Genomic DNA, 25,764 nt, shown 5'->3' with positions numbered 1-25,764 from the left:
CTCTGGCTATTTCAGCAATGGAGCATTTGCCAAGCTATAAATGAGGTCTGCCTATAACTTTTTTTTTTTTTTGCCTATGACTTTTTTTTTTTTTTTTTTGCCTATAACTTTTTTAATACAGATTACCAAACTGGTGAAATAAAACATTTTACTAACATTTTGCTTGCATCTGGAAATTCTTTAATTTTAAGAAAATCACAGATTAATGTAGCTTTGCTTATTAAAATGTTCTCATTTTCACGTGATTATTTTTTTTTATTTTGAGTAAATGATTCATTGCTGTCTCTTTATTTATTTGTAAAAAGATTTTATTTATTCGTTAGAGAGAGAGAGAGCGAAGGCATAAGCAGGGGAAGGGCAAAGGCAGAGGGAGATGGAGAAGTAGGCTACCAGGCCCTGAGATCATGACCTGAGCCAAAGGCAGATGTTTAACTGACTAAGCCACCCAGGCACCCCTTTTGCTATCTTTTTATGGTTTTACCTGAAATAACTGAAAATGAGTCAAATTTACTGCTGGGTGGTTAACCTATATATGGTTAATCTAGGTGGTACAATAATCCTGACTCATTATATTTCATTATAATATAATGCAATTTAATATAAGCAATATAACAATAATGCAATGAGTATGATATGATATGAATTATATTCTATTCCACAAGATTTACATAGTGCCTGCACATTCTAGGCATTGCTATGAGTGGCAAGAATAGAAATTAGGAACAAGAGTTTGGGACTATTTGGTTTGTTATATTGCTTATTGCCTTTATGACTATGGATAATTATCCTATCTCCTCAAAATCTCAGTCTTTTTCATATATAAAATGGAACTAATAATACAAACATGATTGTGTGCATGTGTGTGTGTGTGAAATTAAAAAACAAAACAAGCAAAGCTCTTATCCATAGCCTGCAAGCCCTCCATGGAGATTGGCTGATCATAATCACAGCAGTTTGGAAAAATGGTTAAAAATGGTTGTTCAGCTATTTTCACAAAAGAAGCAGGCATGTAAGGAAACAAAAAGAGGGAGAGTAAAAATGCAAAATATTGGAGTGGTATAGGAAAGAGAGATTGAGAAATTCTTTACTGAGGAGATGCTGCTTAATTAGATTTTGAGGGAAGAAAAGGAGTTTCACAGACAGGAGTTTCACAGACAGATAAAGAAAAGCAAAATAAATGATTTCATACTGATGAAATGTGGCTAAAAGACAAGGAGGGGCAATGCAGCATGGAATGGGGTGGTAGGAGCCATCAAGAAGTTCAGAATGATAGGAAGGTAAAGTGTGAGGGAGTCAGATGTATTCCACAAAGGAGGATGTAAAGACAGCTCCTTTTTTTCTCTCACAGACAGGTGATCTTCCCTTTTGGCTCTGGGAAAACTTTGCATAATGTTTAAAAGCTCATTATTTATCCAAGCATCAATTGTTGATGCCAGATAATAAGTATGGGCTATAATATATATAATATAGATTATATATAAATGTAACGATTCACTATTCTTAGATCAAATGGGAGAAGAGGGCATTTCTATAATTAAAGCATGTTGCAGTAGTGCCTTGGTAGAGCTACATACAAGATGCTCTGGGGGAGAATTCTACATCTGCTTGTCATAAAGTCTTTGTTACCAGACTAATCCTCTGACCATGATGAACTATAGAATCTGGATATAGGATTTTTTTAGGACTGAATAATTAGAAAAAACAAAAAAGCCAAGAATTTTAGCAGTCAGTATTTCAGAGAGAAGAAAAATGTGTTTCAGTGAGCTAAGTTTTTTGTAGGCTTTCTTTGTCAGGGCATTCTGTTTATTCACCTCAAGAGACAGAGAGGCAGTAACAACCCCTAGTTTGTGGCATCGCACTGAACTGAATAGGAATAGTATTTTATTTAGGGCCACCAATGCAATCAAGACTTGCAGAGTCAATAATCTGAATGTGATGCTACATATCTGAGTCAAGACTCCAAGAAACTAGACCAAAAGGAGCCATTAGGGGTCTCAGGAGCTAAGCAAAGATTCCAGCAATCTTCCCAGTGTTGGGAGAAAAATGGGAATACATGGTGTGTAAAGGAAGGAGGGACTTGAGTAAAGCACTCAACTTTCAGCTGAGGCTTTTTTTATTCCTAATCTTAAATATTGATATTTAAATTTAGCCCTTGTCAATTGCTGCCAGTATGCCGATGATTTCCAAAGCACTAGCTGCCGAATCAAACATTTTTGTTGAGTCCAGATGTATATTTGCAAACTGACACATGCTATCTCCATCTGGGTATGTATAGACTCGGCAAGTGTACCAAGTTCAAACATAAATATATTCTCTTTTCTTCACCTTCACAAATGCCTTTTTCTAGATTCCTCACTTTGGGTAATGTCACTACCCAGGAACCCAAAAGATACACCTATGATTTCTGATCCTTTTTCTTTACTCTCTAGAAGAAATCTTACCCTAGACCCTGTGAATTAATGCCTAGAATGTTTCTAAAAAAAACATTTTCATTCTAATTCTAATTGTCTTCATCCAGTTTATATCATCTCTTGCTCATATAATTTCAGTGGCCTCCTAATGGCATCGTTTCTTCCAGACCTTCCTCTCCAATATCCACAGTAATTATGATCACTTACCATAATGTGTCATTTCTTTTGTGGCTCATCATAGCCCAGATGACTTCATTACCGTTTGCAATCTGGTTTCTTTCTTTCTTTCTTTCTTTCTTTCTTTCTTTCTTTCTTTCTTTCTTTCTTTCTTTCTTTCTTTTTTTTTTTTTTTTTTCAACTTCTCCCCACAGGACCTGTGGCCCCAGATGCCCTATGCATCTAGATGTCTTTATTCATGCTTCTCCCTTTGTCTAGAACATAGTTCTTATCCTTTCTCTACCTGACAAATTGCTGGTCACCGTTCAAGGCCCAGTGCATAGATCCTCTCTTCTATGAAGTTTTAACAATCTCATTTTTCTACTTAGAGATTAATTTATGTCTTTCCCTTTGAGTCTATAGCTACTTCAGTCATACTGTCCACTTGTATTGGTTTGCACTTATATTGTGTTATATAGTTAATTGCTTATAAAGCTGTCTCCTTTTTTATATGGTGTACTGTCTTAGACTAGCTTCATACTAATTGCTTTGTTTCTTGACAACTTAGCATAGGACCCCTAGGATATAAATAGTGATTAATTGAATGATGCCTTCTGGCCCCAAAACCTTTTCCGTCTGAGCACAACCCAAATATAGAAAAAATGAGCCTTAAAAATGAACATTTCTATCTTTATTTCTCATTACACAATGAAAAGTTTTGGGAAAAAGACAAAAAGCGTGCCAGAAAAATATAGTTCTTATAGGAAACCTCTAAGAGCAGTCTGACTGAAATGAAATCATAATGATGCCATTTTAATTTGGAGTTGTTTGTCTTCAAGTCTTGATGTGAGATCTATCATGCTTCTAGGCTTATCTAGATTGTTGTTATCACTTTTCTGAATTCAAACCAAATATTAAGTCAGAAGTATATAATTTGTACCAATCTGTATCATTTCAGAAAGGATACAAATAAAAAAATGCATACATTTTTAAAAATGTAAAATGTTAAGATACAAATTAAAAAATTGTTCATCAATAGTTTCTATTTCTAGTTTATTACACTTACTAAGTCCTATATCAGAATAAGAAAAACAAATATGGCTTACTGCCATCGGTGCTCTAATTAAACATCTAGCGTGGAAAATATCTGAAAAATAATATGCTATTTTTATTTCTGAATGACACAAATGATTGTAGCAAATGTGTTAGTTTATAGTATGCACCTTTTCCCAGGTTCTATTTCCTGCAAAAATAAAACAAAATAAAAGTAAATAAATCTTAATTTAAAATTTTAGGAAGAACCTGAAAGAAAACAACCATCCCTATTATGGAAAAATATAATGTGCTTTAAAAAATCATTTATACAAGGAATAATGATTGTATGTTTTTTACTTGTTTTTCAAGAACATCTTACTTGAGTACTAAATTTATGAAAAGAGCAATTTACATATAACATTAGGGAATATTACTTCCTTTGTCTAAAATGCTGAACAAGCCATTCATCTTTACTTAGTTGGATATTTTGATTTTTTAATGTAATATTTTCTAAAATCCTGTTGTTTAATAATGCCAGTCTCCAGAATTCATGAATCATCATTCCTGGATCTGAAGCATCTTGCCCAGGAAACAAACCTTCTCGATGAAAGACAGTCTGGCAGCAAAGAATAAAGACATCATTATATTTTTATAATTTTCCTCTATAATCTGGTATTAATTTATGGTACAAATGAGGTTTAGTTTTCCCACTTGCGTTAACTTTTTATTTAATTATGTCAAACTAAAGAGTAATCAGTTAATTCATAACTATATTTTCCATGTGCAATTCTAAATCTGTTTCTCGAACTTTCCTAGCTGTTTTATAAGTCTTGGCAGAGTCAAAGATTTTCCAACCAGATTTACTATTATTGAGAGTTAGACAAAATACATGGTGGAGGAGGCATAACTTAAATTGCTTTCACAAATCCCCCAATCATTTTCCTGAAAAATCTATAGAAATATCAGCTTGGTATATTGACCCATAGAGTGGAATTTTTATTTACATTGTTTAAAACAGTTTTAAAACAGTGAATTTCCTTGGAAATCACTCTGAACAGTCGGAGAGATTCATCATAAAAAATGGTTGCATGATGGAGAAATCAATGCTCTTCAAACCACGATATTATCATTCATTCTAATAATCAGAAATCCTACTGAATAGTGCACATAAAAATATTACAACTTACAAGCTAAAACTCTCAACAGACTACTTCTTTCAAAAGAAAGAAAAAGGAGACAGCGTGTTTCTTATTTATCATAGTACCTCATTAGATAATATAAACCAATAGATTGCAAAGACAATGACTTTAAGACACCACAAAAGCAATAGGTTGAAACTGGATATTTTTGTGTTGAGTAGTAAAAGAATTGGACTTTTTTTTTCTTTTTTCTTTTTTTTTTTTTTTTAAGAAAACAACATTCCTAAAATAAAGAGAAAACACTGAGACACATGAAACTTTTTGAACATTTTCTAATTAGGCCCTCATTTTATATTCCTATTTCAGTAACTGGAGTGTCTCTTTTGTGAAGTATTCTGAAAAAATTCAGACAAATGTCTTAAGGAAGTGCTAGGATAAACTGTGTTAGAATATACCTAAAAGCAATAATTTTTAAACATCTGAATCTTTTAAAAAGATAAAATTGTTATCCAGAATTTTATGGAAAATAAAAAAATGTCAAGGAGAACATGTTCTTTTAATTTTTTCCTAAGATATATTTCCTTCTATTTTTCCTTAAACCCTCTTTAATATACAAGTGGTTTTTGCCTCTGTTTTACTCAAACTATTTCTGCAGTAGTTTGTTTGCATCCTTAGTACAATAATTTAAAAGAACAACATGAGCTAAATGTTTTTCCCACTTTCAGAGCAAAGACAATGAAAACCAGAAATACTAAATGATTTCCTTAAGGCATGGAAGAAAATTTAAAATTAACTAAAACTCCACATACTTAAATAGTTCATATCTAATGCTGTGTAGCCATATTTTGATGCTACTGTACTACGGAGGAAATGAAATTCATTGAATATTGTTTGAGTCCTATTTTTCTTTTTGGATGCCCTTTTCGACAATCAAATAAGAAATTTTGGTGTTTTTGTATATTTGTTAGTTTGTGTTTTTCTGAAAAATAAACCTTCTATACCTGTGGTTTATTGTTTGGAATTTAGGAAAAATTGAGCACTCTTTTTTATGCATTTGAATATAGAGTAGGGAAAGATTTAAAAAGGAATGTTAGTGATTGCCTGCCATAATTCCTTCTTCAGGGAGGTTGTACACTTTTCAATCATAGATATATGAGCTTACATAAATATTTATTAAATTTTTGTAGTGATTTACAATATTTCTGTAGCCTACCTTTAAAGCACAAGATTGTTTTGATATGTTATACAATTAAGGGATTAAAAGTGTCAAAACACCAAGCAAGTTGGAAATCATTATTAATTACTAATGTTGTATAGCAATGATTATAATTATCTATGAAAGTATTCCTAGGCTAAAAATATGAGTAGGACATTCATAGAAGAGGAGATTCTAATCACTGACACACTTATGAAACAGTTTTTAACCTTGTAAGAAATCATAGAATTATTAATTAAAACATTAATGGGATAGTGATTTCTTCTATGAGTTCAGCAAATAATTAAAATATGATAATATCAAGTGTTGACAGAGAAGTCAGCATAAGGAAACAGATCCTTTCTCGTCTGATGGTGAAATACTTTGAGGACAATTAGTAATATCCATTAAATTTTTACATGTACATGCCCTATGACTCAGCAATTCTACTTTGAATTCTTAGAATTTAGGGTAGGGAAATACTCCCATATGAACCTAAGAAATCCTCCTATATCAACACAAGAAAAAATTATAGTGATACCCACCATAGCATTGTTTGCAAAAGAAAAAAAAAAGGCAAGTAGGTATCATTTAATATAACTAAGCTAAAACCAGTATGTTGGAATCATGTGCACTATTTTGCTAAGACAATACTAAATTTTAAAAGAATATATTTCTTGGGATCCCTGGGTGGCGCAGCGGTTTGGCACCTGCCTTTGGCCCAGGGCGTGATCCTGGAGACCCGGGATCGAATCCCACGTCGGGCTCCCGGTGCATGGAGCCTGCTCCTCCCTCTGCCTGTGTCTCTGCCTCTCTCTCTCTGTGTGACTATCATGAATAAATAAATAAAATCTTTAAAAAAAGAAAAGAAAAGAAAAGAAAAGAATATATTTCTTTAACTTTTCTCCTTTCCTCCTAAATAATGTATGTATTTACCATGACTGTGCATATGTGTGTGTGTGTGTGTGTGTAAATACATAGAAAACAATTCTGAAATACACACAATTATTTACCAATAAGGAGACTGAGATTGATGGTATTCAATTTAATGTTTATAGTGACTTCGTTGTTATGTAATGGGTTAATTTTCTTCCAAGAAAATGAGTTTATGGGATCCCTGGGTGGCGCAGTGGTTTGGCGCCTGCCTTTGGCCCAGGGCGTGATCCTGGAGACCCGGGATCGAGTCCCACGTCGGGCTCCCGGTGCATGGAGCCTGCTTCTCCCTCTGCCTATGTCTCTGCCTCTCTCTCTCTCTCTCTCTCTTTGTGACTATCATAAATAAATAAAAGTTAAAAAAAAAAAAAGAAAATGAGTTTATGTATTATTTAAATAATTGAAACTTTCATTTAAAGGTAACATAAATACAATAATAGATTTAAGGAAACAAAAATATAATCCCAGGGCTAATGTTATTCATTCAGTTACCGTTTAACTTTGTGTCAACATTGGACTATAATTTTTCAGCTCTAGATGATCTTTGACAGAATTATCATTCTTCTATTTTTTTAATTTTTATTTATTTATGATAGAGAGAGAGAGAGAGAGGGAGAGAGGCAGAGACACAGGCAGAGGGAGAAGCAGGCTCCATGCACCGGGAGCCCGACGTGGGATGGATTCGATCCTGGGTCTCCAGGATCGCGCCCTGGGCCAAAGGCAGGCGCTACACCACTGCGCTACCCAGGGATCCCATTATTCTATTTTGAAATGGGTTATATCTCACTTTAAGCCATATGTCAAGCATATGCATCACAATGTTAACTTTCAGAAACACTGCTTTAATAATAGGCTTTGTAGAATAAGTCATTTTGGTTATGCCTAATGCTCAGGTTCTTTTTGGTTGGATAATGATAACCACTGGACACTTTTGAGGTAGGTGAAAATTAGCTCTCCTCCTATGATCTTGCTACAAGCTTGAAAGGAAAGAAAATTTTAGGTCAATTCTAGCCATATATACAGAAAGGTATTAAGCAACCATTAAGAAGTAGACATGAAATATCTCATGCCACTTATTTTTAAGTCCAAAAGATCTCTGTTCTTTTGATGCTTCATCCACACCTTGCATGAGATGTTCATAGGAGGCAGGCATGCTAATATTACAGAGATAGGATTCTATTTCCCTTTTATTTAATAAATTAGAAGTTTTGAATCCAATAGCTGAACATAGACCATGTAATGATCAAGTTTTGTGATAATTTTATCTTCTCATTATGCAAAGTTGAGGAGTGATTCTTAATTATTTTAGTCAATTTACATATTTTGAATACTACTTTTTAATGAGAACCCATTGCCAATATTCGTGATGATGATGAACAAGCCATTAATTTCACCAATAGAAACATAATTCTAACATTCATTATACTATTTGGAAAAGGCCTTGGTTTTGATTGACACATGGATAGTAGAAGTGCTTTTAGCAATTACTCCCAGTTTAGATTTCTCAAATTTAATTATAACTGAATACCCTTAAAGTTCAAATTCCTGATTAGGGCAACTGACTAAGCTGAAGCATAGTATAATTTATCCAGTGCATTAGTAGTGTTTAAGTAGCATCAAAACAATGAATACATTGTTTACAAAAATAATATGTATTAACTAAAATTTGTTAATATGACTTGAGAGCTTGGCATTTATCACTGTGCCATAGTGCTGTGATTGAGAAATACTACATCACAGAATATTTGTTAAGATGCATTTCTTTTGGCTTAAAAATGTTTTGTTACTTTCACAGGTAACTTACTTCCTTATTATCTCCTTCTGTTATTACAACAGTCAAGACTCTTGGTTACAAAGACATAGTCCAACTCAAACTGATTTAACAGTTCATAAACACACACACACACACACACACACAGAGAAATCTACAAAAATAGCAGAATCTGAGTTTGGCTTAATCTTGGCTGCATTTCTATTGCTCCAAGAGTCTTCATGACTGTCTCCTTAACGTATTAGTTCACCTTTTAGATTGGCATACATTTAATAGCAAAGTGGCTGTAGTGCATTTTTCCAATATATCATCCTGATTGGAGAGGGTATTATGCATGTTAGTAGAGATTCTATGCTTCGTTTTGATTGAACGAACTTAATCACATTCTTATCTCTGAAGCAAATTCTGTGGCCAGGGGATGGACTATGAAGATTGATATAGTCAAGGATTCATGCTTACTTTCCTAGATGGGAGTTAGACTAATCTCCCTGGAATAACATGTAAAAACCAGGGATAATAATAAAAAATAAGCAGTAAGAATGGGTGTGTAGGAGGAAACAAAACATATATCCACTGTAATTACTAACTTTCTAAGGTCTCCCAATGAGAATACTGTGGTAAATACTCTAATTTAATACTGTGGTATACTCGTAATTTTAAATAGCATGAAGATCAGAGGGGATAAATAATAAATGAGTCATAATTAAGATATTAAATAAATTGTTCAAACTCTTCCACATTGGACTTATAGGTGTCATAGAAAGAGATAGCCAGGGATGCCTGGGTGGCTCAGCGGTTGAGCTCCTGCCTTCCGCCCAGGGAGGGATCCTGGAGTTCCAGGATAGAGTCCCACATCGGGCTCCCTGTGGGAAACCTGTTTCTTCCTCTGCCTGTGTCTCTGCCTCTTTCTCTATGTCTCATGAATAAATAAATAAATAAATAAATAAATAAATAAATAAATAAATAATCTTTAAAAAAAAAAGAGATAACCACTTTCTACATACTAGTTTAATACACAGTTATTATAAAAGGACCATATAAAGGAGCCTTCTAAATCTTCTTTTTGTCATTCTTATTCTACACTGGTAATAGATGGATGACATTCTTAAATATATGGGCATTAATCAAAATGCCACAAACACCATATAAAGAAGGCAAGAAGGAAAAACTCAGACTTTTTTTCTCCAGAGTGCATTTTTCCAAATTAGTGTAAAGATAGTATGGGAAAGAAAATTTAGTGTTACTGATCTCTGAATTCTTGCTATTTCCAATACTAGTTTTGTCTTGACAAAAAAAAAAATACTTGAATGGAGAAACAGGATTTGATCATTTTATTGTTCATTGACCTAGTCACACAACTTTCTCATTATGAAATTAATGTCTCTTTGCATTTTAAAAAAATCTAATTTTTCCCAAATTGTTCAAAGAGAATACATTTGTAATATGTCCATTTTCTTGATTTAAATGATCCATGCCCACCTAGGCACAAACTCTTATGTTGAGCTCCCCTTGCCTCTCTAGTAATGCAAAAAAGAACAGAAGCTAATAATAATAGGTAGAGTCACATTTAATTACTAGAATTATGTAAAGACTTTGTAATTACTTTCTATAAAGCTTTTTTATAATTCAATGAAAACAGGCCAGAAAAGCAGCTAATTTCAGAAATCCTCTGGCTTCTTGCCATGGGTTTAAGCAAACGATGATACTCAGGGTCATTGGCTCTCTGAAAAACCAAGGGTGCCTGCTAGTTGTAGGTTTCCATAACACCATTGGGAACTTTCAATTTAACATGATACTTAAATGGCCAGTGGGAGTATTCAATAAACTCAATCAATGTTGAAAGCAAAGTGCTATTAAAAACATGGGTAAACATTGATTTTAGGCTTCTGGTCCATTTAGGGATTATTCTTGGGGAGGTCTCTACCACCTTATTCCTACAGTAAGAAGTGACTGCTATGGTAACACATAAAACTGCACACAATATTTGTCATGTCAGCTTTTGGCCTATGTTCTTGAAAGACTGCATTTTTAAATAACATAGCATTTTCTTTGTATCCATCTTAGGATGAAAAACTTCTTCGGGCTTTGAAGCCTTGGGTGGTATGCATATCTAATTTTCAATATGGCTGTAATTTTTGGCTATGCAACAGGCAACAAATCTTATATTTTGAGCATTTCCATTAGTGTCACTTCTGAATCCATCATCATTCAACTTATGTCTACTGAAATACATTTTGCTGATCTGGACATAAATGGGCTATGAATTGTAGCTGCAGATGGCTCAGAAATATACTTTACAGTGAGCAAACTTTGGATGACTGAAAAGAAATTGACAGAAATACTATGAGGAGAAATTGTATATCATTTCAATAACTGAGGGAATAAACCAAAATCAAAACAACAGGAACAATAAGAACCTGCTTCCCGACAAAAAATATTGTCACATCCACCTGATAAAATAAAATGAGTTTGGCCATTTCAAGCAGGAAACCTAAGACTTTTCTGTTCTCCCTGTGGTAGAGGATTTTCTGGTTGGTTATTGGGCTGGCAGGATATGAGAGGCCTGTGCTCTCAGTAGTGATTCACTGTAGGGAATGTCAGTGTGCAAAACTGAGCCAGAGTCCTTGAGGGGAATCAGAAACCTGCTGAGTAAATCAATGTAAATGCCAAGTCCAGAGGACAGAGGACGATGGTAAACAAGAGCAACATTCTAGTTGGGAACCAGACTGCAGCTGAGACAAATTGCGAAGAAGTGAGGAGAGACTGAGCCAAGTGTTGTGGAGAGTGTTTAGCTGCAGTATATTAATAATTGTTTAGAAAACGAACTTATTTCAGTGTTACTAAAAGCTATTTTCAACTGTGAGTTCATAATTTTTATAAATAAACATTTTAAAATTTCTTGTAAGTGAACTACAGAAATATTGGCTATGAGTTGAAAATCTCATCTTTTTTGTTGCTGTTGATCTAAAAGCTCTTAGGGTCTTCTCTTTTGGTTTTATGATATATCATAAAGCTGTGTCTAGGTTTAAGTCTTTTATTCACCTCTCTGGGCTTCTGGCATTCCTGTTTGATTTGGAAGATTCATCTGATATTTGGGGGAAGAATATCTTGATTTCTATTTCAGTTTATCAATCATTTTATTAGTTTAATATTATTAACTTAAGGTATGTAAAAGTTTCTCTAATTTTCTATTTGTTTTCTGAAGTATTATTTTCTCAAAATTCCAGTGACCTTGACTTTCTGTTAATACTAAAGAGCAAAGAGTGAGTTTGGGTCATAGCTTCCTCAATTCGGGTTAGTTTCTCAATATGTATATCTTGCTTTTCAATCTGCCAGAAATACTTTAATAGTATTTGCATGTTGATCAATGTATGCAGGTGTTTTGGGTTTCCTCTGTCAATATGTAATGAGGCTCTGTTTCTCAAAGGTCTTGTTTCCTTGATCTTAGGATGACTGGCAGTTGAATGTAGAGAGGAGAGCTGTGAGACTAATAGGCAAGACTTGGTAAATAAATGTATGTGGAGACAGAAGGAGGCATTCTGTTGCTCCTGCCCCTCTCCTGCAAATCTCAAATACGATGAAATGACTCTTAAATCTTAACATTATGTTTAAAAACTTCATTTTTCCCTAGGCATGCAATTTCTAGAAACAGAGCTCCAGTTTTTCCCTTGAAAAAATACCAGGTGCTAAATCCCTGCATAAGCTGAGTTGGGGAATGGAGGGTAAATAGAACCAAATGACTTAGCAACTTTCAGCACAGAAGATCTTTGAATTAATCAACCCATTTCCGGTCCCACTACTCCCAATCCCAAAGCTTACATGTCCCAAAGTCACAGGCTTTTAAGATATTTCCTCCAAACTCTTTTCCTGACTTCTTATGTTTGTTGTGCTAGACTGCAGCGTCTTCTATTCTGATTAATTTTTTAAAATATATATATCTTGATTTTCAACGTGTCAGAAACATTTTAATTGTGTTGCTGACCCATTCTTGTTATGAGTATTATACTCCTCACTGTTAACAGATTTTAACATTTTGTACTTTTACAGCAAGATTTAGGGGGGACTAGAAGACAGATAAGGTTGCTTTTTTCTGCCAACTTGAACTCGAATTAAATTTTCTGCATGATTTTTAAAGTCAAAGATTGCATTAGTTTCCTGTTATTGCTGTAATGTGTTACCCCAAACTTAGTGGCTTACAAAATAAATATTAGCTTATAGTTTGGAGGTCAGAAATCTGAAAATGGGTCTTATGGAGCTAAAATCAAAGTCTCAGCATCGCCGATTTCCTCCTGAAGATTCTAGGGGATAATTTATTCCTCATCTTTCCAGTTTGTAGAGGCTGCTTACATTCCTTGGTTCATGGTGCATGACCCCAACATCTGCTTACTTCTCACCTGCTTACTTCTCACATTTCCTTTTCTGAGTCTACTGCTTCCTTCTCTACCTTATAGGGATCCCTACATTGGGACCATGTGAATAATTCAGGCTGTAGGATTTTCTCTCAAACCTCTTTAATCTCATATGCAAAGTCCCTTTTGCCATGCAAAGTAACATATTCATAGGGATTGGGATATGGAAATCTTGGAGGGACCATTATTCTGCCTATCATAATCATGTACATGGTTTTATGTCATCACTCAATATTGTGGGACATAATAAATAATTGCTACAGAGATATTCCATTGATTACACATCATAAATAATCAACAAATGTATCTACAGTGGCATGACTTTCACCTAACTGGGGATACAGATATAAATAGGAATTATTTCGAATAATAGTTGAAACTAAGAAAAAGATTTAGAAAAACCAAGGCTGAGCTATAGCTTCTTAATTTTGACCATTTCCAGTGGTTTCTGTTATTATTATAGCTCTTCTTGGCCTGCTGATCTTCCATCACTTTAGATAAACTGCTATTCCCCCCAAATTCTATACATATAAAATTAGTAAAGGATCTGAAATGTTATCTAGTTTAATATCTCATTTTAGAGAAAAGAGTTTGAAGAAATTGTGGAACTCTTACAATCAATTAGTGTCAAAGCAGAGATAAAACCGAAATTCACTGAATAACATACATTTCATTAAAAAATTGTCAGTTACTTTTAATATTTGCTCTTATGATTAATAAAGATACCACAAAAGTGTACATGCAAAGACTTTAAACAACTTTGGAAATCACAGTCTCTTATGTTTCTTGGATATTTATGAGGATATTTATTATTTTATTTTTTAAAAAAAAATATTTATTCATGAGAGACACAGAGAGAGAGGCAAAGACATAGGCAGAGGGAGAAGCAGGATCCATGCAACAAACCTGATGTGGAACTCCATCCTGGGATCCCAGGATCATGCCTTGAGCCAAAGGCAGATGCTTAACCGCTGAGCCACCCAGGTGTCCTAATATTCATTAATTTAAATTGTTAGGTTAGATTGTGTAGTGGTAAAAAAAGTGGTTAAAGACAAGTATTCATCACTAGAAACTTGACAGTATTCAGATGTATTCTGCAAATGCTATAAACTTTAAAAATTAAGAACACACTTAAATTTAGTTATTAGTACCTGCCTAAAATTGGAATTTTAGGATTTCCAAATTTAGGAGAGAAATAATATATCCAAATATGTAGTCTTTGCTATCCCTGAAACAATCTTGTCTAAACAAAAGGTAAAAGAGCAAGGGAGTCAGCTGAGAGAAGTCTCATAGACTCCCTTAAAAGCCAGAGTTGAACCTGGTATTTCTCTTATGTTCCCTACATTGATAAATGCATTTGCATTTGCTGAAGCTCAATTAGCCTTTGGCTGATAGATTAGTTTAATTTTCAGAAAGAGAAAAAAAATATCATTGGGAAGATGAGGCTCCTGGGTAGTACAGTTGGTTAAGTATCTGACTCTTGATTTTAGCTCAGGTCATGATCTCAGGGTCATAAGATCGAGCCCTGCAGTGGGCTTTGCACTGGGTGTGGAACCTGCTTAAGAGTTTCTCTTTCCTTCTACCCCTCCAGCCCGCTTACACACACTCTAAATCAATCAATTGATCAATCAATCAATTAATCAAATCCTTAAAACTGTCATTGGAAAGATGAACATGAGAATGCCCATCTCAAGCTCCCTGGCTAGTTTCTTATAGGAGTCCATGATATCCGACAGTTTGCATTTCTTGTGATTCCTGGAAATGGCCTCTTTGCACCAGAAAAAATCCTTAAGTTACTGAGACTTCATTCTGATCACAGTTTCCTCTTAGAAGGTAAAGACAAGACAGAATGTTCTCTGAAGTTGTTAAAGGCAAGATATATCTGATATCTACTAACTGTTGATGCAGGAAAACATCTACTGCATTTATTGATTTATAATGAAAAAAAACCCTTCACAATCAGATTATTTATAGAAAGTATGCCAGAGAAATGAACCCTCAGATTCTAGTCAAGACAGCCATATGATCAGCAATTTTCAGAGACCTGAAATTGAGATAATTTTAATATGGAATAGACATTCTCCAGGCCATGCCAATCATTATTTATGAGTGACTTCAATTGTTGAATTAAAGAATTGTGATACAGATCTGCAAAAAAATGTATCATGAAACCACTGAATTTTAAAGGAGAAGGCTGGGAAGCCCTGGGGTGCTACAGCCAGCAACCTAATGTACTGTGAAACACATTAACTTAGAAGGATCTGCTCCACTACCACCATTTGACCCACAAAACAAAACAACACAAACACAAAAACAAAACCACAAAAAACCCCAAGAAATCAAACAAAAAACCCCCTCAGAGGTAGAGAATATTTCATCTTTGAGCAGATGGTGTGGCTTAAACAATGAACATTTATTTCTAACAACTCTGGAGACTGAGATTGTTTCCTTCCAAGAACAGTGAAAGAGGAACCTTTTTGTGCCTGTCTCCTAGTTCCTGGTCATTTGTGGGCAGTCCTTGGTATTCCTGGGCTTGTGATAGAATACCAATTTTCACATGGCATTCTCTCAGTGTCTCTGTCTTCAATTTTTCCTTTTTAGAAGTACACAGGCATATTGGATTCGTGTCCATCCTAATGATTTCATCTTTATTTGATTATCTGCAAAGTCCCTACTCCCAAATAAGGTCACAAGCATAGATACTGGGCATTAGGACTTCAACATCTTTTGGGGGCACACAATTCTATTGAGAACACTGTCTTTGGAAGACTGCGTGATGTCTGCCCTGGAGCTTGCAGAAGAGATGGCATAATTGTCCTTGATGCCAATGATGAGCTACACATAGGGTCAAAGATGCCTACTACTACCTCTGCTCCTTTTGAGTATTGTGGAAGGGTGGTGGCAGCATGATCAGAATTAAATGGCAGAGAGCCATTTAAGCCCATACATGCAGTTTAAGATCAAGGTATCACAATGGACCATTGGAGGGTAAAAGTGCTGAACGAATCCTAAATCTGATATGGGTGAGAGGTAGCCAAAATCTAGCATTAGCACTATTCTGGCAGCCTAATATTGCATAATCATATAAGAGAATCCTATTTTTCCCATTTCTTTGGCAGTATGGAAGTATTTTTTATTTTTAATTTTCTGTTTTTATTTCTTATTTTTTATTTCCATGGGAATCTCTATGGTGATAGATACCATCTTATCCAGAAGATGAGAGTAATACACTAATATCTTCTTACAAGGAAATTAAAAATTAAAAGTGCATCTATACAAACATATTTTTGATGATATGTAGAGCAAAGTGACATGTAAGTATGAAATTATTTTCTGTTTTACTTTGTATTGTAACTTATGATATTAAGCAGGAATTTCTTAGATATCGAATCAGGTAATTAAAGGAACTGAAGAGGGGATCCCTGGGTGGCTCAGCGGTTTAGTGCCCGCCTTTGGCCCAGAGTCTGATCCTGGAGACCTGGGATCAAGTCCCACGTCGGGCTCCCTGCATGGAGCCTGCTTCTCCCTCTGCCTGTGTCTCTGTCTCTCTCTCTCTCTCTCTCTCTCTCTCTGTGTGACTATCATGAATGAATAAATAAAATCTTTTAAAAATATATAAAGGAACTGAAGAGAATAAAGATTCTATTTACATCAAAGTTAGTTAAAAAATGGTCATTTTTCTTTTTTCAATGTTTATGATAGCCCTCAAAAAAGAAATGGCCTGTAGGAATACATGTCTTCATACTTTGGTCTCTAATTCAGGGGTACATTGAAGAAGAAAAGCAGCTAAGGTAAAAATTACTAATGTCAACGATGTTAAAAAGTCTTCATTGGAGAAAATTTTAAGTAGAAAAGTACTTTAAAACTATAATTCTGACATAAAGTCTACATTAAAATATATTTTAAAAACTTGCTCTCAAACTATGGGTTCTTCACTGGAAAGAAGATAGCTGAAACAATGTTCTAATCTCAAAGTATGTGAAATTTCAAATTCTAAAGAGAATACACATGCAACAATGTAATTATCTACCATTAGTAGATTTGAGGGGAAAAGTTTTTCTTTTAATGAAGGCTTATTATTTCACTAAATGAATCATAGTTTGACTAGATTCAGTTTTTTGTTCAGTGATAATTCAGCCTTTAAAATTTGGACTTTATCATAGTTTAGAGGAAAGAAGATGAGTAGAAATATCTACTACAATTTTTTTTGGTTATTGCATGACTTCATGAAACATTTTTTTTCTGGTTGTCAGTATTTTATAATCTGGATATTGATTTAATCAGTCAATCTAGGGATGGTTCATGTGCTAGGTTATTAATCCAAATAACAATAAATTAACCTAAAAGTCAGAAAGCAATCTTATAACGGCGTATGGAAGCGTTGAAATGTTTAAGCATGATCTCCACTTACACACTAACAATATTTCAGTAGTTTCCTGCATTCTATAGAGTTAAGTTTACTATATGTAACTTGGCTTGTAGCACTCAGTGACTTTCTTCCAAACATGTTTCTACGTTCATCTGCTATTACCCCCTTCATACTTGTCAGCTTCACCTTTTCCTGATTTTCTATGCTAATTATAACCCCTGAATGGTATTTGTGCTATTCCTTTTTTTTGGTGCTTTTCAAATCTTTTCAAATTTAGCTCATATCATCTCCTTTATGAAAGCTTCTCCTATTCTACCCATAGTTTCCAAATACCAAATGAAAAATTATCTCTTTTCTATATGCTTTTACTTAGTATTATAGCTATGATTCATAGATTTATTTCTAAAATTATACACTTTAATTTGATAAGTATTATGATTCTATTAAGTGTATAAAAATAATTATATAGGGACAATGATCACTTTATTTGATAAGGCATCAAGCCATATTTATTATCACATTCTTCATAGTTTTATGCAAAATTTCTGTCTAGTATATTCTCAATAAAATAATAATTTTATTACATATGTTTAAATTAAAAATATATGGCAACAAAATAGTTATATCAGTTAATCAAGTCACAAACTTATAAAAGATTCCAGAGAAATTTGGAGAATTTTAATTAGTAGAATTAATAAAATCTAGTAGTTTAATCCAACCCTCCACACCAAAAAGAAATACTTGCCAAGCAAATACAAATATTTATCTTCAGGGTTGTGGTTCCTACTTTAAGGAAGAGCCAACATATTACATAATCATTGGCCATAAGTAGGCACTCAATAAATGTTGCCTGAATGGATGCCAGTAACAAATTCTGGCCTTTTGGCTCTCTCCTTTTCTTCCCCCCTACTTCAGGCATGCAGGCATGCCTTAGCCTTCTGCTGACATTACATAGAAGAAGTTACAATTAATTAGGTCACAGTTTATCCTACATTGGCTTTATTTTAGTCTTTTTAATGAGATTTGAGAAGCACCCTTGTGTAATTATTCTCACATTTAGGAACCATCTGTTAGAATGGGTCACTTCTGCAGATGGCTAATCTCATTAATTTATGTTGAATCTTTCCAGCTTCAATATCAGAATGAAATTCTCCTACTAGTTACCAATCTTTGGAGGAACACCTCATTTGGAGTCTTCAGCCATCTATGAGCTGGAGAAGGAACTAAATGTACCCTGATTTATATGTAAATTTATTTTACAATGAGAATGATTCACATCATATGAAGTACAAGTCAAATTGACTCCACATTTATATAGCCTATTGTTACTCCCCATGGAGAGCCAGCATGCCATTTAAAAAGGTGGTAATTTGAGACTTAATTAGTATTGACTCAAATGGTGACTCATGACAACTGTGTTCTTTCAGAAATGACAAATGATGAATACTATTGAATTCTTACATTTTCATTCAATTCTAAACATTGGCAATAGCAGAGTTTGAACCCTGCATGAAAGTATGTCCACACTTATCTATAAAGAACAGTATTTGGTCTGTACCTTTCAGTTACTTCATCTTTCTACTGGTCAAACAGTAATGTTATTAAAAAAGTCCTAAATTGTATATTTTGCATAAATGGCACTGAGCAGTTGCACATATACACTAAGTAAGCCAGAACATTCAAGGATTTTAAAGAAAGGTGACATAACCCTGATTTATCAGAGCATGATATCATAACATATATTTTTTTTCATAAAAGAAAGTTACTGTCACGAAATTAGTAATATTCTGAAGAGAGATCACTAAATGTTAGTTTAAGTGATGTTTTGTAGAGATATTCTTACCACGTTGAGGAAGTTCCCCTCTATTCTTAGTTTACTGAGAGTTTTTATTATAAATGGATGTTGGATTTTGTCAAATGCATTTTCTACATCTATTGTTATGACTATGTTTTTTTCCCTTTCTTCAACATGCTGTTGTTATAGATTATATTAATTGATTTTCAAATGTTGAATCAGTGGTACATATCTGGACTAAATCCTATCTGGTGGTGGTATATAGTTATTTTCACATGTTGTTGGATTTGATTTGATAATATTTGTTAAGAATGTTTGCATCTGGGGAATCCCTGGGTGGCTCAGCAGTTTAGCGCCTGCCTTCGCTTCAGGGCATGATCCTGGAGTCCCGGGATCCAGTCCCACATCAGGCTCCCTGCATGGAGCCTGCTTCTCCCTCTGCCTGTGTCTCTGCCTCTCTCTCTCTCTGTGTCTCTCATGAATAAATAAATAAAATCTTAAACAAAAAAGAATGTTTGCATCTATGTTCATGGGAAACGTTGGAGTGTGGTTGTTTTTTCTTATAGTCTTTGTCTGGTTTTAATAGAGGGTAATGCTGACCTCAGAGAATGAGTTAAGAGGTAAATCTGCTTTTGTATTCTGAAAGAAAAAGTAGGTAATTGGTGTGATTTTTTCTTAAGTAATTCACCAGTGAGTCTACCTGGGCTGGGTACTTGCTGTTTTTTAAGGTTATTAATTGTCAATTCAATTTCTTTAATAAATACAGGCCTAATCACATTGTTTATTTATTCTTATGTGAACTTTGGCAGATTATTTCTTTCCTGGAATCCTTTCATTTCACTGAGGTCATAAAATTTATGAACCTACCTAGAGTTGTCCATAGCATTCCCTTATTACCCATTTAATGTTCATGAGACCTGTAATATTGCCGCCTCTCATTTCTGATATTAGTAATTTATGCCCTCTTTGCGTGTACATGGTTTCCCATCATGACTATGCTATTTTCTTCATAAATATATTACCATAATGTATTATAGACAACTGTCCTCTCCAGATTCTCTTACAATAGTTTCATTTAAAATTTCACAAATTAACATTAATTGTCCTTTTTTAATTATTATTTTTTGTATGTCTGAGAGACTAGGTTTCCTCAAATACATAAAGCAGTCCTGAAAAAAGACATGGCTCACAATATAGAAATAAATTTTTATCAGTTCAGAGTCTTTCCTGGTTTTATGTTACTGATCTATAGTAACTAATCAGCAATACTTTAAACTTTTCCTTGTGGTGAATAATTTTCCCTTTCCCATCCCAGCTGGAATGGATATAAAATGAGAAAGACATTAGCAGAAACGGAAGATATCTTCATTGGCTTGTGTGATTGCATTAATGCACGGGAAAGACAAGGAATCTGATTCTGATTTTGGATTGGCTCTATGGGGAGACATTGCCAACCTGGGAGCAAAGGCAATGATGGAATGGCTTTCTGGATCTTGAAAGTTCCCCCTTGGAAGGGCATTGTGCATTTTTGCTTTAATTTATTTGTCTCGAGTAAACAACAGAGGCATTTCTGATTTTAATGAGGTAGAAAGTAAAATCCCTTACAGAAAGGAGCATTCCAATATCATGTCTAGGCTTGATGAATGGCATGAGGGATTGAACTTTTTTATAAATTCGGATAGCAAAATATTTGAGAAGAGTTACAGAATCAATTTCAGGACCCAGAATTAACATATCTAAAATAGTTATGTCTAAATAGTAGGGTAACATACCTTAAAATTATTAAATATTAAGAATTTGTTTCAATGAGTTTTCTAGTTAATTATGAAATCTATTCTAAAAACATGTCTTCTTGATACTTGACACAAAACTAGTTTTTTGGTGCCTTGTCTTTATAATCTTATAGTCCTAAATGAATAATGGTAGAATGAAAGAAGTAAATGAAAGAAGGAAGAAGATACAAAGAGAGAGAGATAGATAAAGAGGAGAAAGGATAGGGAAAAAGGAAAGAAGGAAGGAAATAAGGAAGGAAGAGGAGAAAGGAGAAGAAAGAAGAGATAAGAAAGTCATAGGAAAAAAAAAACTTCTCATATGTGTTGTAGCGTGAATAACTGTCCTGGTTTCTCTAGACCCCCTTACATGTGGAATTTTCAGTGCTAAAACTGGGAAAATATGGGACAATGATCAATTTATTTGAACATCTGGTAAAGAATGTGCAGCATTGAAGAATAGAAAGAACATGTTTGCCTGCCACAGTTTCCTGTGTGACTTTCACAGTTTCCTGTGAAAGACAGACATACCATTCCTGGGTCAGAGACAAAAGACTCTGTTATTCATAACAAAGGATAGAGTGTGAATATTGACATTTCCATGTATCTGTGACCTGATCTTAATCCCCACAGGTGACATGAAAAGTGTAAGGGTGCATATGCACATAAGTGGTGAATTGTGTTACAAGCAAAGAACTCTGAACTTAGGGAGCCCAAGCCATTAAAATAGGCAAAAATCAGATTTTTGTCCCAGAGGGAAACAGATAATCAGGAATATAGATAGTGTCTCTGCAGGCAAGACATGCAGAACTGCAACAGGCCCATGAAGAATTGTCTCCCATCAATTTTTCTAGATTTTTAAACCTGTTATGGGATGTACTGTAGCATTTTGAAGGAATCTTGAGAAAGAAAATTCAATATTTTCTCCTTTATAATGTAATTAATTTTTTAATGTATAGGTATTGCAATCTTTGACATAAAGAATAGTTATGTAGGGACTTAGGACAAGCATCTAAGAAAATAAAATTGCTCTTAGTCATACATATACACACATAAATTACAACCATGACCTCACAGACTATGATCCATACAGACTGTGGTCCACAGAGTCAGGAGTGGTTGGAGGATAGTGATGCTGCGTTTATAAATAAAAAATTATTCAGAGCTTCCTAAGTTGCCTACATATTGCTCTTGAAATGATAGCAAGTCCTGTAAATGCAAGCGGGCTTATTTTCTTTGTCTGAGGTGTTTCTGGGAGATTGGGTTACCCATTGCACAGGATAGTAGGCTTGACATTCTGTCGTATGCCTTCTCTACAACCTAGTTTTCTTTGTTCAATTTGCCTAAGGCTGTACTTTCAGCTGCCCAAAGAGGCTCACATAGCCTTGTGATATACAGTAATATTGCTGAGTACTGATGGGTTCTTGATTTGCCTCTTTTACATCCTCAATAATTAACATGATTTTATATCTGTTTTCAGATACAACATATCATAAGGCAATCGTCCTCAAGTAGAGATTTTTCCCCCATGGGACATTTAGGAATATCTGGAGACGCTTTTTGTTGTCATAATAGGAAAGAAGGTTTCTACCACTAGCATCTAGAGGGTAGAGGGCAGAAATGTTGCAAAGCACCCTACAATACACAGCACAGTCTTTCACAATGAAGAATTATCTGACCCCAAATATTGATAGTACCAAGGTTGAGAAACCCTGCTATAAAGTACTATAAAGTATATTGTTAGCCACTTTTAATTTGATACTTAAGTATTATGATTCTATTAAGTGTATAAAAATAATTATTCTCATGTGTTTTGTGTTGTTATCCCTTTTGTTTGTGTATGCATGTCGAGAGGAAGCTATCAGGTTTCTACAGTGTGAATTGCTAACCCATATATCAGATATATCAGATAAAGAATGGTTGTTTACCTAGAAGTGATTTAAAATATACAGGACTACAAACTGTTGTATGTTTGGCTGTTAAAAGCCTTTTCACTACATCCATTTCTGTAAGACTGAAGAACTAAGCTTGAGTCAGGAAGAGGTTTGTGAGGTGCTAAATCTCACAAAATTCTAGTGGATTTTTAATTATTTAAGATGTGCCTTTTAAAAAATAGATCTCTCAATAACCTGGGGACTATTACTATTATTTTATTTGCCACACCAGATGCTTTATGGTCTGCATTGCATTTGCTGACACTTTAATCATTAAATATTTCTCAGTTTATCATATTTTAACATGGGGCATCAAAACCTTTAAAATTTATTCTATTCAGCATGTATTTGGGCAATAAGTATCAGAAGATCTATTATTATTGGCAGATGGATTCAACAGAAAGTATAATTCAAGGATAAAAAGTTTTATCAATGGCCAAGGATATTTTGGCTGCTGTTACAGATGCCTAGAATCTATAGTTTCTGTCCTAGTGGTAAGTATTTGGAGCAAGTAGGGGTTCAGAGTGTTAATCTATTTAGACAACAATCTAATTGCTGCTCCTTCGCTTGAAGCCATAAAGCTTCATTTGAATCTGACATTCCATCTGTTAATCTCCTTGAAATTTCAGATAAACAAACTGAAAGAAATCAATCACCATCCCACAGCATGCTCTATGAGTTTCAGGGATTCCTGGGAGGCCACAAAATTGTTGAGTTGTGATCACCAATCTAAAATTGGAGTTCAATTACAAGGTAGGAAGAAAATAGAAAGGACAAGAATTATCACTACTGAAACATATATGGAGCCATTTGTGGGTGAATTTCAAACTCTGCAGCCTGTTATCTTTAATTTCTGAAATTAGGATAAATTTTTGGAAGTTATAGTGGATGTTTCTTCCCTTATCTTGCTGGGTTTGTCCTGAAAACGTATTTTAGAAAATTGGTCAAGTAACAAGTTGCATGTGGCTTGCTCTGGACATAGTAACCAAACTAAGCTTACCAAACTAAGATGGAGTTAGTCAAATGAAGGAACATCAGAGTTTTAAGTAGATTTCCCTAGGGATTGTCAGCATGTTGTTGAAGTGTGGAGTTGTGGACTATGGGCAGTCAACAATATTTATTTACAAGTTACACTATTGCAAAATAGGTATACTATCCAGACACTCTACACTATTTTTTGTAAGGCTGGTCTGGTTTCAGAGACATTTTTTCACTGTTTCTTATTTTTTGGACTTTGTTTAGCCACCTAAAGAAAGCCTGCTTATGGCACAGTTTACATCAAATCCAGTCAAAGCTGTATATTTGTTTTTCAATAAAAAAATACAATCCCCACCCTATCCTCCTCCCAATAAACTTCCCCCTGCCCCCATTAACAGAGGTACATTCATCCCTTAGTGATTGTGAATTTTGGCCACTAACAACTCCCAAGTGCTCTCTCATCACTTTCAGGCAGAAGTGGGTATTCTTGCAAGAGAGTCTTCCCTGAGCTCCCTCTACCTCACCCTGGGTCTCCTGTGGCCCTGCTTACCTGTCACGAGGTACAAACATTTGGCCACCTTGCATCTAGGTGGAACTCTGTGGTGTAATTTATGGATCAGAGGTTCCTGTGGAATCAAGGCTAAGCTATAGGTTAGCAAATAACACATTACTTAACACCCCCTCCAACACAGGCTCAAATATGTTTATCCTACTTTCCTCACTCCTTCTCCTGAGAGCTTTCCTCTAATTAATTTCTTCAATTAGAATTCCCATCTCAGTTTCTGCTTCTTAAGACCTGAAAGTACCTACTAATAGAAGCAGGGATATTATTATACATGTATCTTATTCTTTATATAATTACCTGTTCTCAAGAAAATTACAATATCAATAGCTAATATTGATTAGTAGTTTTCTCTATTCTGTGCACTAAGCCAATTACATAAATATATCTTCTGAATTTATATCATCAAAACACTATAATTGGTAAATGCTATTTTTATACTATTTTACATTTGAGTAAACTGAGGCAGACAGAAATTAGGTAATTTGCAGAATAAATGAAATAAGTGAAATATATGTTTTTTTGCTTTGCAGAATGTTTTATGTTCTATATACAAAAGAAATAAATATTAGATTTAAGTCAGTATAGTATTTATTAAGATGCCAGTTATGATGGATAGATGATAAGTATTATAGAGAAAAATAACACATATTAAGGGAGATTGGGATATGAGTGTGTGCGTACTTTTGAGTATGTTTGCTGATAAGGGGTAGGGGATTGCTTGCTATGTTTTGCAGTTCTCTTTATTAAGGAGACACAGAGCTGAGGCATGAAACAAGTAATAGTGAGTGACCTATGCAGATGTATTGAAGAAAAACATTCTAGGCAATGGAACAGAGAATCCAAAGACACCAACTAGCTGATGTGTTTGACAGTGCCAAGGCTGCTACATAGGCATGAGCAAGGGTGAAGAGAATGAGAACAGAAAAGACATTTTCTTATATTCTAGGTGAGATGTAATACAAGTGACATCTTGAACATAATGGGGACATAAACTTTCCTATAATTCATAAGGGACCCTCAGGTTGTGTGTGGTTCAAGAAGCAAGAAAAGAAGTTAGAAGATGTATATCATTGTTTAGGAGAGATAGAGGGTAGCTTGGATCAGTGTTAGGATTCTGACACCAATTCTGATATGTGATTTTTTCCCCCATACCAAACAGTTCTCTGACATCGAGTGCCCTACAATTCACTCAGTTTTGACACTACCTGGTGATAGCATCAGATCCCACAGATTAAGGGCTCAGTCCTACAAGATGCCCCCACCCCTCTACTCCTACTTTAAAAGTCAATTGCAAGTCCACATTAT

At 34.5% G+C, this 25,764-nt stretch overlaps 1 long non-coding RNA gene across 2 annotated transcripts in view; it reads right to left on the bottom strand.

Moving 5' to 3' along the window:
• LOC140621451 (uncharacterized) overlaps nucleotides 1-25,764 on the bottom strand; it is a 113,948-nt gene that overhangs the window by 87,392 nt on the left and 792 nt on the right. The window contains exons 2-3 of one of the 2 annotated variants that reach the window (XR_012021152.1): nucleotides 24,445-24,520; nucleotides 3,275-4,218 (exon numbers count right to left, since the gene is read on the bottom strand). This is a non-coding gene — a long non-coding RNA (uncharacterized lncRNA). Of the gene's footprint in view, nucleotides 1-3,274; nucleotides 4,219-24,444; nucleotides 24,521-25,764 lie in introns of those variants that run through there. The other variant, XR_012021153.1, reaches the window with a different exon arrangement.

Source organism: Canis lupus, chromosome 30 (assembly GCF_048164855.1).
Source record: "Canis lupus baileyi chromosome 30, mCanLup2.hap1, whole genome shotgun sequence".
Classification (NCBI taxonomy): domain Eukaryota; kingdom Metazoa; phylum Chordata; class Mammalia; order Carnivora; family Canidae; genus Canis; species Canis lupus.
The sequence above is the reverse complement of the archived record's forward strand: the minus strand, read 5'-3'. Positions and strand labels throughout refer to the sequence as shown.